At 44.0% G+C, this 13,521-nt stretch overlaps 1 protein-coding gene across 22 annotated transcripts in view; it reads right to left on the bottom strand.

The window, feature by feature from the left end:
* KIAA1217 (KIAA1217 ortholog) overlaps positions 1–13,521 on the bottom strand; it is a 798,974-nt gene that overhangs the window by 115,407 nt on the left and 670,046 nt on the right. The window lies entirely within an intron of this gene.

Here is a 13,521-nt window from a genome sequence, read left to right as displayed (position 1 = left end):
GAACAAGAAAGCCGGGGCGTTTTATCACAGGGGACGAGCTGAACAAAGTGCTGCGGAAAAGGCGAAAAACGGAGGGGAGAGGTGCTGCTGCCTTTTTCAAACTTTTTTTTACTTCAGTATTTTGGAATGTTAAGGGCAGGGGTGTAACATCGGCCATAACAGCTGCGAAGGGGCCCAGGTGTTCCATAATGTGTTTACTACCTGTTTCATTTCCCGCTACTCTTAAAGTGAACCTGAACCAAGTACATCTATTTAAAATAAACACGTAATGTACCTGCAAATGAATATTACATACTTATCTCAGCGTTCTCTCTCAGGAGCTCACCGTTTTCTTATAACAATGATTCCTTCCAGTTCTGAACTGAAAGATATCAGTTGCTGTCAGTTATAACTGAAAGGACAACTGATAAACAAGGTGTTTCCCTATGGCTGAAGTGGGTGATATTACAGTTTAACCTTCCTGGCGGTAACCCCGCTGCGCCAGCACACTGATCGCCGCCGGCCTGCGCCCGATCGCCGCTATCCTTTGCGGCGCGCGCCCCCCCTCCCCCAGACCCCGTGCGCTGCCTGGCCAATCAGTGCCAGGCAGCGCCGAGGGGTGGATCGGGACTCCCAAAGACGTCACGACGTCATCCCGCCCCGTCGCCATGGCGACGGGGGAAGCCCTCCAGGAAATCTCATTCTTTGAACGGGATTTCCTGATCGGAGATCGCCGAAGGCGATCGAAGAGGGCGGGGGGATGCCGCTGAGCCCTGGGCTCGCTACATGATTTTAAAAAAACAAAAACAAAAAAAACCTGCCGCGCTGCCTCCTGGCGGAATTTTTCATACCGCCAGGAGGGTTAATAGTGCGCTGACCAGGAAGCTGTTACAGGGTCATCAACCTTTTTAAAATGGTAAATGGAGAATTCAATTGATAGCAGTGGACAAACAGGATGCAGGAGAGCAGGAGGTTGAGGAGTAGACTAAACGGGAGGTAAGTATAATGTGTGTATGTTTATTTTGATTTGTATTTGTCATTTCAGGTTTGCTTTCAAGGACCACTATCACCAAATGTACAATTTAAAATGCATGTAAACACATACCTATAAGGCATACATTTCTCTCAGGGTGAAAGGCGCTATAAATTACAGTAGGTAGTAAAAAAACTCCCTGAAAAGGATCAATACAAAGATGCTGCCAACTTCCCTATTTATTGTTTACACTATTTTGGCAGTCGGACTGAGCATCTGTTATTCAGTAAATGGTTTTCAAAAGAAAGAAAGCCATGAGAATCCCTCATGAGAAGATGGACTAGTCCAAAGCCTGCCAGATGTGGAAGATTTTTACTACCTACTGTGACATAAAAGTCATCTATATATAGCATTTTTAGTTTGAAACATATGTATATCTTACATGTATATACTTCAATTTTTTTTTTTTTTGTGATCCTTTAAAGTGATCCTCCGGTGCAAAAATAAAACACACACTATCGGTACAGGTAGCAGAAACCATAACAGAGTAGCAGGGAAAAAAAAAGTCTAAAAAATGACCACTTGTGCCATGAAATACAGATTTTGTTTGTTAGCCATGCCCCATTTTTGGGGAAACTGTCATGGCAGCTTCCTTCCTTTGCAAAGACTGCTAGGAGATTATGCCATCTGTGGGTGGGAGGAGCCACATTGTGTGGCCTGAGGGATCACTGAGCCAGCCTATCCCAGAGAGGAGAGTTGAAGGGAGAAGAAGTGCATTATGTATGTTGCATTCCAGAGCTGACACAGGGATTCCCTTTGGTTTAAAGTGAACCCGAGGTGAAAATAAACTGATGAGAAACAATTATATTTATCCTCCTACTCCTAAAAATGACTTTTTAAGACATCCCAGGATTTTATTTTATATTTAAACATTTAGAAAGTAGATTAAATGTTTTGCTGTCTCTGCTCAGTTGCCGTCTATTAGGTGTCCCTGAATGAAAATATATGAACTATATTGACCCTTTCTCTCTCCATCTGCTCTCAGAAATATGTAGAAAATGTATTTTGCCACAAAAAACTTTTATGGCGGTAATTTGCTTATCAGTGATGTTTACTATATTCCTGACAAGGTTCTGACAAGACAGAAGCTGTCATTTCCAGCCTTAAAAATTAACTAATCTCAGGCAGCAAAATAAAACAAGTAAAACACCCTGGTTATGAATATGTTTAGTACTGTACATACACATGTTTATTTCATCATGTCACGTCGCCTCGGGTACACTTTAAAGGGAGCCTGAAGTGAAAAGAATATGGACCCTGCCATATTTATTTCCTTTTAAATAATCTCAGTTGCCTGGCAGCGCTGCTGATCTATTTGGCTGCAGTAGTGTCTGAATAACACCAGAAAAAAGCATGCGGCTAATCTTGTCAGATCTGACGACAATGTAAGAAACACCTGATAAGCTGCATGCTTGTTCAGGGTCTGTGGCTGAAAGTATTAAAGGCAGAGAGTCAGCAGCATAGCCAGGCAACTGGTATTGCTGAAAAAAAAAATATGGCAGGCTTGATATTCCTCTCACTTTAGGTGTCCTTTATTGAAGTAGTCAGCCATTGCTTTATTGGGTAAAAAAAAGAAGGTGGGACAGTCATAGTGATTGCCATTCTGATTCTTTTTCACTTTGGAATTTACAGCGGAGGTCCACTTTAACATCTCGGTGTCCATGTGCTGTGTGCACTGCGAATTGTATGTGAGGGTATATTACCATATCTCCTTGCATTATATCCATAGGGAAGGGGAAAGTATCACTGCACAAGTGGGCCAAGTTGACAAGGCAACATAACAATTTGGTATGAGGCCTCATGATATCTAGTTACGCCACTGATGAGTGGGGCCTCAGAAGATGAATTGCAGCAAACACATCATGGGACACCAGGGGCCTCACTACAGCAGAGAATGATGGACTGGATGTGCCCCTCTGCTCGGGAACACATAAGGATGGAACACCAGCAGCGGGTGAAATAGCTCCCTGAGGGAAATCCTGTGTTTACATCACAAACGTAGAGAATATTGCTCTGGGAGATCTAACATTAGTGCCGCAGAAAGCAAAGTGTATACAACAGCGCTACTGGTGAGTTATGAGTCTTTATGAGTCCGTTTTAAGGCAGGGCATGTTTCTATGGCCACTCAAAGCAAACCTGAAGTGAAAATAAACTTATGAGATAATTAATTGTATGTATAGTCCAACGAAAAAATAGAACATTAGTAGCAAAGAAAAAGTCTCATATTGTTTTCGAGTACAAGAATAGTTAAGAAACTTGAGTTGTCATCTATGCAAAAGAGTTTCTCGGAGCTCATCGACCCAACTTGGGTTGAATACAGTGCTGTTTTCTGAAGCACTTAAACAACGAAGAAACAGTGATGGCTCATACACACGGGCTACGGCTGTTGCCGCAACCACGTGGCACGCGCGTGTTGCTGCGACAGGTCACCCGTGTGTATGACACGCGCGCCCCGAACCGTCGCTACTCAGAGCTGTCGCCAGGCGATTGACTTGGTCAATCGCCGGCAACAGCTGTAGCCGCAACTGTCGCTAGTCCGCCGTGTGTATGCGGACTAGCGACAGCAACACACACACAGTGAGCGGAGCTTCCGGCGGGGGGAAGGGACCTTCGGCGACAGCTTCCGCCGCATCTCTGTCCCTCTGTGCGCCGTGTGTACGGCTGCAGCACAGAGGGACCTGGCGACGAGCTGTCGCTGCTTTTTTTCTTTCCATTCGGCGACTTGCAACATTTGTGCCTTGTGAGTACGAGGCTTGAGAGTCAGGTTGATTAAGGTTTTACTGCAGGAAGTTAAAAGGGTCATTAGCCCTGTTCTGATTTATTCACTTCGCCGGGAGTGTGGTGGGGGAGTGCGCCTGTGCCGACTGGGGGATTTTTCGGGGGCCAGTTGCGGACAAATAAGCAGGCAATTTTGGATGACGAGGGAGCAATCAGGCCGGAGGGGGCTGAAGGAAGGTATGTATATTTTTTTTAAATATCATCCCATCTCAGGTACACTTTAACCTCAATGTAAAGGCCCATGCCCACTATTGCAGCGATGTCAAACCGGTCCTTTGATTGGTAAGGCCCTCACACATTTTGATACAGCTCAAATGAATTGATGGGCCTGAATCAGGAAAGGTGTGGTCCATCAGGTAGAGCACAATCCTCGCTTTCTCACTCCATCCTAAACACTGGCATGGATCTGGCCCTCCAGGCCTGGAGTTATGACACCTGTGCACTATGGGATTTTTCCGGCTGTGTTTTTTTTTTTTTTTTGAATGATGAGGGATCATTTCTGCAATCTTGCGATGTGGGTACAATTAGGCAAATGCCACTTTGTGTTGCACGGTGACAACAACTGTAACAGCGGATCAGACTCCTGCGCAAAGTGCCGCAATCGTTTAAACTCTCTTTCACGCCCATTATGTGCCATTGTGTATACCCGCCGGCAGGAAGCCCCGGGTAAGTATTTTACAATTTGACGTCTCTGGCTCACTTTAAAGGACAACTGTAGTGAGAGGTATATGGAGGCAGCCATATGTATTTCCTTTTAAGCAGTACCAGTTCCCTGGCAGCCCTGCTGCTCTATTCAACTGCAGTAGTGTTTGAATAACACCAAGAACAAGCATGCAGTCAATCTTGTCAGTTCTGACAATAAATGTCAGAGATACCTGATCTGCTGCATGCTTGTTCAGGGTCTATAGCTAAAAGTATTAGAGGCAAAGGATCAGCAGGATAGCCAGGCAACTAATATTGCTTAAAAGGAAATAAATATGGCAGCCTCCACATACCTCTCACTACAGTTGTCCTTTAAGGCTCTCTATTACTCACTGGTTACCCATAATTCCTCCTATGGGGCTTTTGTTTTCTAAAGTTTAACGAAGCTTGACATGGCCTGCCCCATCTCAGCAGCAGTGGCCTTATTGGCTGGTGGGAAATATGCTATATGACTTGGAGAGACTTTTTATTGAATTTGATAAAACAAAAAACGCCTATTCTATATGGTGTGCTATACCATTTTTATAGTTGTTTTTATAAAACATGCGGTTCCCTGGCTGCTTAAAATTAATCAGATAGGAAAACATGCACATCATTTTTCTCTCGAAGAAGTCTCTCTGCAACTATACAGCGAAGCATACCGTACAATGAAAGTATGTTTCACTGCCACTGTAAATGCGCACGGTATTTGGTTAATGCACAGCATGCTGGGCATTACTACGTCGGAACCCGCCACACCTCCTGCAATGTGAAAACCCCATAGAAATATCACAGCAATGCAATGATTAATAAAAATATGTAAGTCATTTTATGGCCAGCTGCTCCCAGGTTCACACTATGCTTGTTTGTTAATTAGTTAGAGGCTAGAGTCCCTTCCAAAAGGATGGTCTTATTGCTGTGGAAGGGTTCAGTACGGAATACTTTGCATGCAAACGGTTTTGGAAGCTAACATCTTCCGTTAATTTGGTGCATCTGTTTTGAATGCAAGATGTGTACCCTGCCTATAATTAGGCTCTGCACACCTATGCTGGTAGTCATTCAGATGCAGCCTGCTTCGGGAAGCGCTGCCACCTCTCCCTGTTGTCTAAAAAATATGTACGTTTCCCTTATGGTTAGCTGCTACGATTTGATATTTAGGTTTGCATTCCATCCTTATCAGTGGTTAGGGCTCTAGTGCATAATTGTTGCATCTGTTTTGGTGTGTATGTTACCTCTAGGGGGCTCTGCACTCCTCTGTTGGTAGTCATTACAGATGCGGCCTGGTCTTAGGATGCGCTTCCATTTCTCCCCTGTTGTCAATAAAAAAATGTTTAAACCATTTTATGGCCAGCTGCTCCCAGGTTCACACTATGCACTTTTGTTAGTTAGAGGTTAGGGTTCCTTCCAAAAGGATGGCCTCATCACAGTGGAAGGGTCCAGTACAGAGTATTCCAGTACGGAATACTTTGTATGCAAACTGTTTTGGAAGCTAACATCCTCCATTAATGTTAATTTGGTGCATCTAGTTTTGAATGCAAGATGTGTACCCTGCTTATAATTAGGCTCTGTACATCAATGCTGGTAGTCATTCAGATGCAGCCTGCTTTGGAAAGCACTGCCACCTCATCCTGATGCAATGATAATGTGCATTATGAACGGGCACAGTGTGAAATATCTCAGCCTGAGCGAGAGTGAGCTGGCAGCCGTAAGTCGCTGAGGAGGAAATACTAATCTGTGAATTGGCTCAGAAGGGGTTTTCCTTTTTAATTCTACGAAAAACGACAGTATCGTTTAGGCCTAAATAATTAAAAATACTGTTCTGTTTAAATCCCCATGATAAACTGTGACAGAACTGCGTGTTTTAAAGAACAAATACGCCCTGCTGCTGGTTTACGGCAAAAACAAAGCACTAAACATAACGCTGGTGCCTGTAACCAACCAGCAGCCATAAAACCGATGAGGACTTTTAAATAATGCACTAGCAACTAACACAGACAAACTGTATACGGCAAAGCACCAACTGTGCGCTGTGCTGGAGGCTAACAGAAAATGGCCCCGCCCTGCTCTGAGACCGGCCATGGCTGGAATCTCCCCTCCGGCTGTACATAAGTGTCATTTTACCCCCTAGCTTTGTGGAGCGCAGTAAATCAGGGCTGATGGCGGTGACTGCCCTGCCTGAGGCGAGATACAGGTTATTATGCTGTCATTCTGTCACACAGGAGGCTGAAGACACGCCCAGCCCTGAAATGCAAACATGACATGCGAACCAGCACAAGTCTTGTCTCAACAAAACCAAACTATGCTCCTTTACATTGTGAAAGCCTCATGTAGTACCTGTATGTTTTTGACGGCAGTAAACAACAGTGTATTACTGCCCTCAGACAACGCTAATGTATTAACTTGTGGACTCATACACAATGGATGTGGCTTGGAGACATTGTCGTTGAGAGTGGTGTGTAACTGTATTGGATTAAAGTGTACCCAATGGGTAATTACAACTTAGTAGAGTCCCAAACCTCTTTGGCAAGCCCTAGGCTTTTCTGCCGAGCCAGAGAGACTCCGTACTACTGCACAGGTGTCCTTTGCCCATTCACGGACGTGAGCGCGGCCGCAAACTTCCTGAGATTCCCAGCCAGGGGCGTAGCTATAGCCATAGCAATTGCTATGGGGCCTTGAGAAGAGGGGGCCCAGATAGTACTTAGGGCCCATTCACACTTGCGTTTTCAAAACGCTGTGTCTGATTAGCGCAAGATTGCACATCATTTTTTCTTGTTAGAGTACTCAAGGAACTCTGGTTGAGAAAGCCTGATATAAAGTAAAGCAGCACAGGCCTGGCTTACATAAAATGGGGTTCAGGTTTACTTTAAATATGACTCTCTGTACTTGAGGCAACCCACCAAGATTGGCTCCCGTCCTGTTTCCCTTCTCTCAGGATACAGCAGTGGGTTTATATACTTGGACCCACTACAGACTCTGCTTAAAGAGACTCTGTAACAAATTGTTTATCTTTATTTCTTCTATGCTATAAGTTCCTATGCCTTTTCTAATGTGGTCTGGCTTACTGCAGCTTTTCCTAATTGCACAGTAGCTGTGTTATCTCTGTTATATGATCTAATCTTCTCTCTATAGTCGGCACAGTCAGGCTGAGGCAGTCAGACTGGAATGTGCAGGGCTGCTTGTGATTAGCTAGAAGCTGTACACACCCCCTGCAGGCTCTGTGTGACTAACACACTCTGCTTAGCTGAGCCTATTAGAAGCTGGTTAGTTTGTTTGTAAACACTGCCTAAAACTGGCAATTACAAGCCAGGTTTGCAGCAGAGAATGGCAGAAACAGCACAGAGGGGACCAGGAGCACATAATGAATAGAATGGTATGCTTTTTATTGTAAGAATTTCAGAGTACAGATTCTCTTTAAGGTATAGGCGAATGTTTTCTTACTAGCTTGGACTTAGGGCTTTAAGTTCTAAAAATGGACACCAAATAAAAATAGCATTGACGTCAATTGCTGAAAACACCAAAACCCTGGGCTACTCACACATCATATAATAATCACAGGGTACCGTCCGCAGCTCCGATTTCTCTTGTTAATGTGCAAACTTGGAATTGTTTCCAGGCTAATAACTACTTCTGAGTTGTGCTTCTCAGAAGATCACAGCGTGGAAGAGAGCGAGTGGTAGAGCCAGCTCCAGCAAGCAGAGAGCTACAAGTACCCGGCCCTCCTGGGCATCATTACTGTATGTTTATTTCTTTAAGGATTACAATAATAGTGAAGTGTAGGTTTAACATTATTACAAGGAAATGTTACTGTTAAGGAATTCCATGAAAGGACTGCATATTCTAGCCTCCCTAACGCAGGCCTCTACTCATCCTAACAGCACCATGGCTAAATGTTAAAGTAGAACTCTGGGATAGGTTTTCTGCGTTCCTGGGTGCTTATAAATGAGTTTTTATCCATTCAAAATCAAGTGCAATGTTCCTCTGTCTTCCTCTCAGGTCCCATCTTCTCACTCTAGCTTACAACACTTCTCTCGATCCTCTCCCCTACTCTGGAACACCCTCCCTTAACACATCAGCAACTCACCTACACTTACCCTTTTTAGACGCAACCTAAAAACTTACCTCTGCAGGCATACATATTTTCTCACCTAGGATTTACCTCATAGAAAACTATAAGCAAAGATAATAATAATAATAATTGCAGTATTTGTATAGCGCCTTTCTCCTGTCGGACTCAAATCGCTTGCGAGGCAGCCACTAGAGCGCACTCAGTAGGCAGTAGCAGTGTTAAGGAGACTTGCCCAAGAAACTCCTTACTGAATAGGTGTTGGCTTACTGAACAGGCAGAGCCGAGATTTGAACCCAGGTCTCCTGTGTCAGAGGCAGAGCCCTTAACCATTACACTATCCAGCCACTGCTGGTCTAGCACCTTAGACTGTGTCCTCCATGAACCTACAAACGCCTGCTAAACCGGTGACAGCTGGCTGTCCAGCTGTCACTTCTCTGTTACTTCCCCTTGCCTGTCATAGGTAGGTAACTACAGGTGCCCTTTAATATTAGTTAGCCAGAGGTAGATACCCTCAATACTAGGTAGCTAGAGGTGCCCCCAAGTATTAGGTAGCTAGAGTAACCTCACTATTAAGTAGCAAAGGTGCCTCTGACTGGAAGGAGAGCTCGTCAGTGGAATGCAGAGGGAAGGAGGGAGGGAGGCACTTGGGGACGGAAGTGAGCCGCCTTTCCATCATCAGGCACCTGGCAACTGACCACCATTTTACTATTTCATACACAGCTTCCCTTCACCTATTGTCCTACCCCTCAACCCTTTAGACTGTAAGGCCGATTGGCACAGGCTCTCTTCCCTTTCTGTCTCTCAACACTGTGTAATGTGCATGTATATCTTCCACTGCTATGTAAAAATCTATAGTTTGTTGCATCAGGCAGCTGTTATCCACCATTGTCTTGTAAAGTTAACTATTGCATTGTTTCTATTGTATTGTTTTGTTATACCTTGTATTCTGAGCTACATAAATCAATAATAATAATAATAATAATAAACGTGCAACTTTCATGAAACTGACGCATTATTCCATATGTAGCTGTATGAAGGTATCAAAACTGAAAGGTCAGCTGATACAGTTTGCAGGGGGCGTTCCCGCAGGAGGAAATAGTGCTGTGTAAACAGTAATGAAAGTGAATAGAAGCTGCTGGAATTCTAAAGTTCACATAATACAACTAGGGATGATCAATGAGATGCAAATACTTCTGCAAATATATGCAGCTTGAAATTGGACCAATCAATTCAAACCTGGATGTGACTTTATTGGTCAATTTTCAAGCTCTTTATATCTGCATAACATTTACATAAATTTGCATAAACTCAGAAGTATTTGCATATCATTGATCATCCCCAAGCACAACCTCATGCTGTCAGTATGGCTCCCGCTTGCAATTTAAAGCCCCTCTTCAGGCATAATTTTTATTACTACTGTTCTCTTGTCCCTCTCACTCGTGCAATAATAGAAGAAGCCCTCCTACACAAAACTCGCTGTCCAAAATATCCCCCCATATCTGCGGCATTCTGCCCCCCCCCCCCCCCAATTCAAGAGGGAATTAAGTGGCAGATAGGGCAATCAAACCCCGCCCCATCTGGACTAGGAGGGGTGTTGGGTGGCAGTCAGCTACACCCCAAACACAAGAGCAATGCTTGGCCTATCCAGGAAAAGAGACAACAAGTTTATTAGCATGTCAAGCTGGGTACACACGATATGGTTTTTCCGCTCGATTCTCTCATCTTCCGCTCAACCTTTTTTCATTCACTTCTATGAGAAATCAAGCGGTAAAATGATTGAGAGTAATATCGGACATGACGGAATTTATCAATCGAACGCATCCATTGAACGGAAAAAGTTAGTGTGTGTACCATTATATTATATTAATATAGTAGCGGGCGATGAATGGGGCAAGGGAGCAATAAGAGTTATTTAGTCAAATCACTGCAATATTTGGGCAATAAATTCTTCCTTTTTCAAACTACTCTGGCTGGGCTTGTCTGGTAGTTTTGAGCATGCAAAGGGTTGATAAGGATTCGTACTATTTGATTAGGTCACCAACCTTTATCAACTGCCCTAGGCCCGCCTGTTCTAAGTCCCTAGGGTTCCCAGCCCAGATTTACTTGTATCTAAGTAATTTTATTAAAATCTGGCTTGAAGCTGCAGTAAATAATTACACCACCTTAATTTAAGCCCATGGTGTTCCTCTCACCAGAATGGGTCAGTTCTGAACAGACTGATGTGAACAGATGATCCTATTGCTATTTGCATCCGTTCTGATCTGATTCGTTCAGTTCCAATAAACGTAACGTTTATACTTCCTGTGTTAACTCCGCTGGAGACCGATCCTTTTTTAAATACAATTTTCAACAACATTAAATAATATTTTTGCTGGGAGTTCAATTCTAAATATGTCAAACTTTACGGCTGAAATGATGAATTTGTCTTCTACTTAACATTCATGAAAAATAAACAGTAAACAACATTTATGGCTGTATCATATTGCAGAGTGATCACATGCACAACGGCACCTACATTTTGTCATTGTGGAATCATAAACCGCTCCGAGACCATCAATGTAATGGCCAAGCGCTCCTCCAACTCCACACAGTAATGTAAATTAAATGTCTCAGTAATAAAATATTTTATAGGTAGATGTAGCTATAAAAAAGGACGCGAAAGAGGAGGGAAAGCCGCAATGTAAGAATTGATACACTAAAATAAATTATTCATAAGCTGAAATTGTATTTAAAGGTGTTTATATTAATTCAGCTGCTGTATTCAAGCAATGAAGCAATACGCAGACAGACAGCGATGGAGATAAACAATATGTATGTAAATCACTCCCTCCTTGTGGATGAAGCAATAATTGTACAATATTTTGCCTGCAGATGCAACAATTAAAATGAATCTCCACTAAAAACTGAAATCCATTTTGATTCATTCACTTAAAGAGTAGCTGTATTTGCATATAGTAGAATGCAGTAAATTATTCAGGGTAGTTATACGTTATATATCCTTGTTTTCAGCATCAGAAATGCTCCAATATATAGCTGTATATTGGTATGTAGCCCCCCCCCCTCCCAATGAGGCTTAGCCTAAGCTGTTTATTATGCATTCTGGGAGACCGGAGATCTTTTCTACTGTCTTTAGAACTCTCAGTAAACTAACATTCCGCAGATATCACCTGCCAGCACTAAAGAAGTCGCCACATGTGATACATTTCAGAATGTAAATCATCACGATCTTGGAGGTAATGTGAATCGTGTGCCAGTCAGCGGTGAATGGCTAGCGTTAGGGCCGGTTCACACGGGCGCCTGCCCGGCTTTCTGTGGCGTTGCGTGTGGTGGCGTTGCGGCGGCAACGCGTTCGGGCTTTCAGCAGCCTTCACGTAGCTTTCAGATGCGGTCTGCGTTTTTCTTCCCCTAGGGGAACATTACCCGTGGCGGTTAACTGCCCCAGGGCACTACATGTAGCGTCCAGGGTTGCCTTGAACGCCAGGGAAAATCGGGACCCGAACGCCGCGTTCGTGTAAACGCCGGTAAAAGCCTGGTACAAACGCTCCCATTCACTTAAATGGGAGTGTTTAACGCCAAGTCCCGAACGCTGGCGGTAAACGCTCTGCAGACACCCGTCTGAACCAGCCCTAAATTTAATCCCAACTTCAAATCCCACCTCCTAATGCCTAATACACACGGTACAATTTACTGTGCGATAGATGGATCCAATTGATAAAATCTGTCTTGTCCGATATTACTCCCGATCGTCTCTGCGCTCGATTTCCCATAGCAGTGAATGGGAAAAAAAAGGATTGGGTCGCAAAATAGCACAGAAAGTCTTACCGTGTGTACCCAGCATAAGGCGATGTTCCATGTGCAAGAAAATGGCTCAGATTGTAGCTATGAATTTAATGGTCACCCCAAAAGATCAGTCCATGTTAAACACTGGGCTGGTTGACATTTGATGTGTATTACCCTGCACAGATAATAACGGTCCTACTCTTTAACCCCACACTGTTTACAGTTTTCTTTAGATTACAATGTACTGCCGTTAATAATTTGTGCAATTTAACGCTAATTAAAGCACAATCGCAAAACTGCTATATAAATACAGGGATGGGAAATGGGAAACATGGGGTCTTTTTGGAGTCTTATTTCAGAGAACAATAGCTTAGTCTGTATCTATACTGAGGAGTGCCTGGGGATCCTGAACAACCATTATAGTTTCCCGGGTGACATATGGGCTGTCGGCACTCGCCTGGACCCCGTCACCGTGTACGGCTGAATCTGCTGCAGGCTGGGTCACCTGCTGTTGGTGGGAAAGTCTCGGTTGGCCCAATCTGCAGATGTCTGGAAAGATTCAGCCCATCTAACCCAATAAGCAGCTATGGAGCAGACTAAACTCATAATGGATGATGCATTTATTTATATATGCCTAGCATAGCAGAATTCCTCCCAGAATCCCTCAGTGTATCCATCTCTCTGTCCGCATACTCCGGGCTCCGGGCCACAGAGCAGAGGGAAGCCACAGCACGCTTTCATCACACTGGAGAGACATGACATAAATCAGAGCAGCCATATACAATCAGCTGAGAGAAAACATCTGTGTGTAGGAACTGTGGCCAGTGCCATGTACACAGCTGCAGAACAGAGGCCTGAACACTAGTCACTGTCATCGTTTCCTCCACTAGCTATTCAGTCTTCCATGAGATATATAACACTCTGGGCTGAACAAGATAAGCCAGATGGTAGCGCCCTCTTGTGGCAAAGCTGGGCAGAGTCTGGCCTAGTCTCTCCGTTAAGCTATGTACCCACGCCGCGATTTTCCCAATGACAGATGATTTTTTGAGCACTGAGAGGTTGTTTCCGCAATAGCGCGTACTAGCGCACGACAACACCAACATCGCTTAGCGTTGCGCGGCAATAACGACCACCACGAAGATCAGATCTTTAAGATTCGCAATGACTCCCATGCAAAGTACTGCGATCTCTTGAAGTCTCGTTC

This window comes from Hyperolius riggenbachi, chromosome 5, assembly GCF_040937935.1.
Source record: "Hyperolius riggenbachi isolate aHypRig1 chromosome 5, aHypRig1.pri, whole genome shotgun sequence".
NCBI lineage: Eukaryota > Metazoa > Chordata > Amphibia > Anura > Hyperoliidae > Hyperolius > Hyperolius riggenbachi.
This window is presented reverse-complemented; position numbering and strand designations above follow the sequence as displayed.